Source organism: Condylura cristata, unplaced genomic scaffold (assembly GCF_000260355.1).
Source record: "Condylura cristata isolate star-nosed mole 26May11 unplaced genomic scaffold, ConCri1.0 scaffold00002, whole genome shotgun sequence".
Taxonomy (NCBI): Eukaryota; Metazoa; Chordata; class Mammalia; order Eulipotyphla; family Talpidae; genus Condylura; species Condylura cristata.
In genome coordinates, this window is record NW_004567103.1 from 20,547,067 (window position 1) to 20,552,885 (window position 5,819).

The following is a 5,819-nucleotide window of genomic DNA, read 5'->3' on the forward strand; positions in this document are numbered from 1 at the left end:
GGGGCCGCGCGGGGAGCGGCCCCTGTGCGGCCTCCGGGCGCGCTGGGAGCGGGGCCTGAGGATCGGCGGGGCAACCTGGCCCCCGGCGGAGCTGTTGGGTTTTGTTTTGGGTCGTGGGGTGGAGCGGGCGGGCAGAGCCCCGGGGACTTGTTGCACCTCTTGGCGTCACGCCGCGACGCAGGTAGCCAGGGCCGCCGGGTTCCACCCCAGCTGTGACCGAGGTTTCCTGGACACTCAAAATGTCTCCCTCCGCCTCCCCCACCTGCCCGCCTTTTTCGTGGCCCCATGCTGCGTCGCTTTCCTCTCACAGCCGGTTTTGCACCCACCGCACCCATTTCTTCACCACCCACTCCCACTCTGAACTGTGATTTCCGTTGACCCGGCGGTACTGAAACTGCACTCTCATAGGTCGCTCAAGGCCGAGCTGCTGCCTCTTCATTCTCCTTCCTGAACTCTGCAGCCCTCTCCCGGGGTTTTGAATGTCTGTTGTTACTCTCTCTGCCCCTTAAAGCCAACAAATATTTAAAAAGTTGATGGAAACCGTTCATATTTTGACCTTTGCCCCATACTGACTTTGCATGCAAAAAAAAAAGTCTAACCTGGCATTCTAACCACCCTCCTGCGTTTTCAGGGACTCGGGGCTGAAGAGGGTGCCCCCCAGGGCTGTCATTTTCAACCTTTCCTTCTTTCCCTCTACTATTCAAACAAGCTGAAGTCGCAATTTAAAAAGATTGTTTTACTCTTTCAATCCCCTGGCAGCCAGAATTGCAATGGTCTCACCTCTCCTGTCCCCCTTAACTTCTCCAGCCTAACTTCTCTTGTGACTATTCATATGAAGCAGCTCTGAATTGTCAGACAAGCCTCCTTTCTCATCTTGCAAGGACTTATCCTAGTATTTGGTACTGTCGACCACACCGCGATATGGTCTTTCTCCACTCTTATATCCGAGTTGTTCTTTGCTCCTGTTTGCTTCTTTAGCATCCACCATCTAATTGATCTAGTTTTAAATGTCTGAGTTCTGCTGAACTGAGTCCTGCCCCTCTTCTTCAGTCCTACAGCATTTACTTTCTTAGGTCTCTTCCTCTTCCAGTAGCTTCAAATACCCTCCCTCCAACCCATAATTCAAGCCTAGCTCCTTCTTCCTATTGAATTCCCGATTTATATGTTCAGTGGTTTCCGGTGTACTTTCATTAGGTGACAAGGGCATGTCTTAGTCCCTTCCAAATCCTGGCTAAATAAGCTTAGTTACATAATGTGCCTTAGCCATGAGAAACCTAGGCCACCAGCAACACAGCAGAATCATCAGCCTGTCTGCCCTGTCACTGGACTTGTGACCTCTCTGAAAGTTCCTAAGGGCACCCCACCCAGGGGAGCTACTTCCACTTCGTGAGTGCAGTCCCATGATAACCACCATCCCCCTCCAAACTGCTCTTGGCTCATTCTGGTCTATTTGCTATACTTGAGCCAGAGTAATCCGTTTATTTTTAAGATTTATTTATTTGTTTATACAGAACTGGGGTACAGGCCAGAGGTGTAGGAGCCGTGAGAGGCTTCACCAGAGACAGAGTGGGGGCAGAAGAGGCAGTTCGTGGAAGTACACTGCTTAAGGGAACAGGGGGCTGGCCAGGAGAGGTCTGCTGTGCCATGTGGGTCAGCTCCAGGGCAGGTGGGGATCAAACTCATGCAAAAGTGGCTTTAAATTCCTAGTGCAGTGCTTTAACCCGCTGTACCACCAGGGAGGGCCCAGTGATCTTTTAAAAATACAAATCTGTTCAAACCTGTACCCCGCTTAAATTCCTTCAGTGGCTTCCCTTTGCTGACCAAAGGCAGCCTGAGCTCCTTATCATGGAGACCAGGCCTTCCACCCTCTTGGCTTGTCTGTCTCCTCTGTCTCCACAGCTGACCCCCTAGCTGTCTGTACTCTAGCTGTGTTAGACTTTAATTTTCTTCCTCTATTCTCGTAGGTTCCCATCTGAAAGCATTTACACAGTGCCTTCCCTTTTTTCAGAATTTTTTGTTTACCAATCTCTCCTACCTAACTAAACTTACTCTTTTTCTTTCTTTCTTTTTTTTTTTTCTGATTTATCTGACTTGTATATCTGTGGTGCCTCAATGTCGTTGGGGAATTGGTTCCAGGATCTGCTTCTCTCCCTTCCCCCCATCCCAATCAAGGAAGTTAAAATCCTTTATAAAGTGATGTGGTATTTGCATATAATCTGTACATAGCTTCCTATATAATTTACAACCTTTCTAATACCTAATACTTTAAAAAAATTGTCATTTTAATTTTTAAAAAATAATGCAAGTTTATTTTTACATCATTTTGTGCATTTTTTCATCTCAGTTATAATCCCCGTGGGCTTCCCATCACCAAATTACCCATGTGCCATTGCCATAGTCCAGTGTATTTCCCTCCCCCCACTGTTTTTGATCCCATTCCCCATTCCACCCCCATAAAATGTCTCTGGTATATAGCTGTTCATTATTATTTTCTTTGCTTGGTCCGTTATACTCCTGCTATGAGTGAGACCATCTGGTATTTTTCCTTTTCTTTCTGGCGTATTTCACTAAGCATGATCTTTCCCAGCTCCATCCATGTTGCTGCAAAAGACATGTGTTTTTTTTTTTTGGTTGCTGAGTAATATTCCATTGTGTATATGTACCACATCTTTTTAATCCAGTCATCTACTTTTGGGCATTTGGGATGTTTCCATGTCTTTCCAGTTGTCTAATACTTAATACTTTTAATACCTAATGCAGTGTAAGTGCTATGTAAACATTTGTTGTTTAGGCAACAGTGACCAAAAAGCCTATACATGTTCATTCAGTATAGCTGCAACCACCATGGACCTAAACCACATACTGTATATATATTATTTATCTAAAAGTTGATTGAATTCATGGGTGTGGAAGCTGTGTGTGCTGGGAGGGTGGTGGAGTTGAGAGGGCTGATTGTACTGTTAATGTTCATGGAACATCTCTGCATGTAGGTCCCGTGTTTGCCTTGCTCACGACTACTTTCCTCCCTCCTTCCCACCCCTAGTGCCTACAGTGTAGTGTGCTCATTATTTATTGATAAGTAGTATCCATGCAGTCTAGGGTACAGTCACTCAATAATTTGAACTCAAGTTCAAATTCTGACTCAGCCATTTACTAACTGTGTGACTGGGCAAGTTGTTCACTCTTGTGCTCAGTTTTCTCATCTGTGTAATAGGGAGGACAGTAGAACCTGCATCATAATGTTCGTGTGAATAAATGAGATCTTTCTTCTAAAGTGTACTTGGAACAGTGTCTGGCATGTAATAAATGTTAATAAAAACGTTGCCTAGCTTTTACTTGGATATTGCATCCTCGTGTCAAAATCATTTTCAAAATTGAACTCATCAGCTCCTTTCACACCTTAACCATTTACATGACACCAAATCTGAGAATTATGTGTACTCATAGCCTATATTTATCACCCAGCAATCATGGGAATTTTAAATTTTATTTATTGACGTATAAAGATTTTGTTTTTGCATAGAAGAACTGGGTGTAGGCTATGGGTTTGGGGGTTGGGAGGAGGGCAGGAGGATTCATCAGAGACAGTGGGGAACAGAACAGGCAGACCTACTGAAATACACTGCTGAAGGAGTGAGGGGAGCAGCCGAGTAGGTGAGACAGGAGATGTCTGCTGCACCACATGTGGGTTAGCTCCGGGATCAAACTCAGCCCTTCGTGGTGATAGTGCTCCCCACCAGGGAGCCCCAGAATTTTTTTATCTTAAACTTTCCTCATATTCTTTCTTTCTGATCACACTAACCTTCATATAGGACCTATCATTCTATGTCCTAGTTTTTTTGCTCACTTCTAAGGTGCTTTCTGATGGCAAGCCCACCTCTCCTGTTGTGCCCCACTGTAGGCCTAGTGAGACTGGGCAGTGTGGAGTCATGTCTGGGCAGTGTGGAATCATGTATTCTTGAGGTCTAGTTTCTTGATCTTTGTTCCCTCATTTTATTTACTCACTTATTTATTCAAGTGCAAGTTACTTTACTAAATCTTTTGGCTGTACTCCAGATTTGAAATCTTGTCTACCCATTTCATGTATTCTGCTCTAGCCTCTCCATAACCATGAAAATGAATTTAAAATGTCAATTTTTTAGCATCCTTTTTCTTTTCACTCTCTCGTTTGGTCTCTGGAACTTGGAACCTAGCCCCATTTGGGACTTAGTTTTTTCAGTTGGAGAACATGGTCAATATTAGGGAGATGAAAGTGAAAGGGGACACATGAACATAACTGGCATAGTATAAGATAGATATGTGTCTTGAGACAGGTCCAGAAAAGGGAGATGGTCTCATGAGATAATTATAAAAGGCTTCAAGGAGAAAGCAGTAGATGAGAGCTTTTCTCGAACCACGGCTTCCTCTTCCTGTTATTTTTTTTCTCTTGCTTCTGTTGAACCTAATTGTCACCATCACTAGGAACTCTTTATAGTTGGAATTAGTGCTTATTAAATAATCTTGTGATTTCAATTGGACTTTCCAAATTATTTTGAAGAGAACATGAGATAACTGCTCTGTTTACAAATATCCCTCAGGTGAATTAATATATTGCTGCTTAAAAATAACCTAAATAAACATGATTCCCCCCACCACTCTTGACTTCTTCCCTTTGTAGCTACTGTCTTTCCCCCTACCCTCATATAGTAAATATTCCCCAAAGAGTGCTATGTTCACTGTCCAATTCCTAGTCTCTTATTTATTTGTTAAATCCACCAAAACTGTTCTCCAGATCACTTGATGCAATGCCAGTTTTCAGTCTTTCCACTTGAACTCTCGGCAGCATTTGACACAGCTGCCTCCCTTTCTTCTCTTAGACATGTCACTTTCCTGATTTTCATGTTATACTACTGGTCACTATTCTCAATCTCCTTTGCTCACTAACTTCTTAATAATGGATGTCTCAAGGCTCTGACCTTAGACCTTCTTCTGTTTCTATGCTCTCACTGTTATTTCATAGTGTGAAAGTTTAAATATGATAAATATGTTCCCAACCCCCTAGTCTCAAATCCAGACTTAATATATCCAAGTTGAAAATTTTAACTACATTCACTTCTTAGATGTTTAATAGGCCTCTCCATTTTATTTTATTTTTTAAAGATTGATTTATTTCTGCATATAAGAACTGGGGCACATGCCAGAGGGGCAGAGTGTGAGAGGACCCACCAGAGACTGGGAAGCAGAACAGGGGATTGACAGAAATGCACTGCTGAAGAGAGCAGAAGGCGAGACAGGAGAGGTCTGCTGTGCCATGTGGGTCTGCTCCCTGGGCAGGGATCAAACCTGTGCTGCAGTGGCTATGGACTGCTCCATAGTGCCACCAGGGATAGGCCACACCACTTTATTATTATATCAGAAAATAAACTGATCTCCCCTACCCTTAATGCACTAATGGTAGCATAACTATGCCTTTCTCTATTTCATTTAATGGCAACTCCATAATTCCCACTGCTGAGGCAGACTCAGTGATTCTTTTACAGTCATCATCTAATCTATAATCGAATCCTATCACTCTCTTCAAAATATATGACCCTGCTCCCTTGGGCATATGAGCTGTCTTGGACCAAACTGCTCACCTTTGAGTAGAGTTTTGTATCAGCCACCTTAACCTTAATTTATTAAAATGGCAGCTGGGGTGATCCTGTTAAAACATAAAGCAGATTACACCTTGATTTTGTTCAAAACTATCTAGTAGTGCCCTGTTTTACTTAGTAGAAGCCACAGTTTTTGCATGTAGGCTTATTGGACCCGGTTGCTTCTCTAATCACACCTCCTGCTAT

At 43.4% G+C, this 5,819-nt stretch overlaps 1 long non-coding RNA gene across 1 annotated transcript in view; it reads left to right on the plus strand.

The window, feature by feature from the left end:
• Window positions 1–5,819, plus strand: part of LOC105853785 — a 48,296-nt gene that overhangs the window by 424 nt on the left and 42,053 nt on the right. The window lies entirely within an intron of this gene.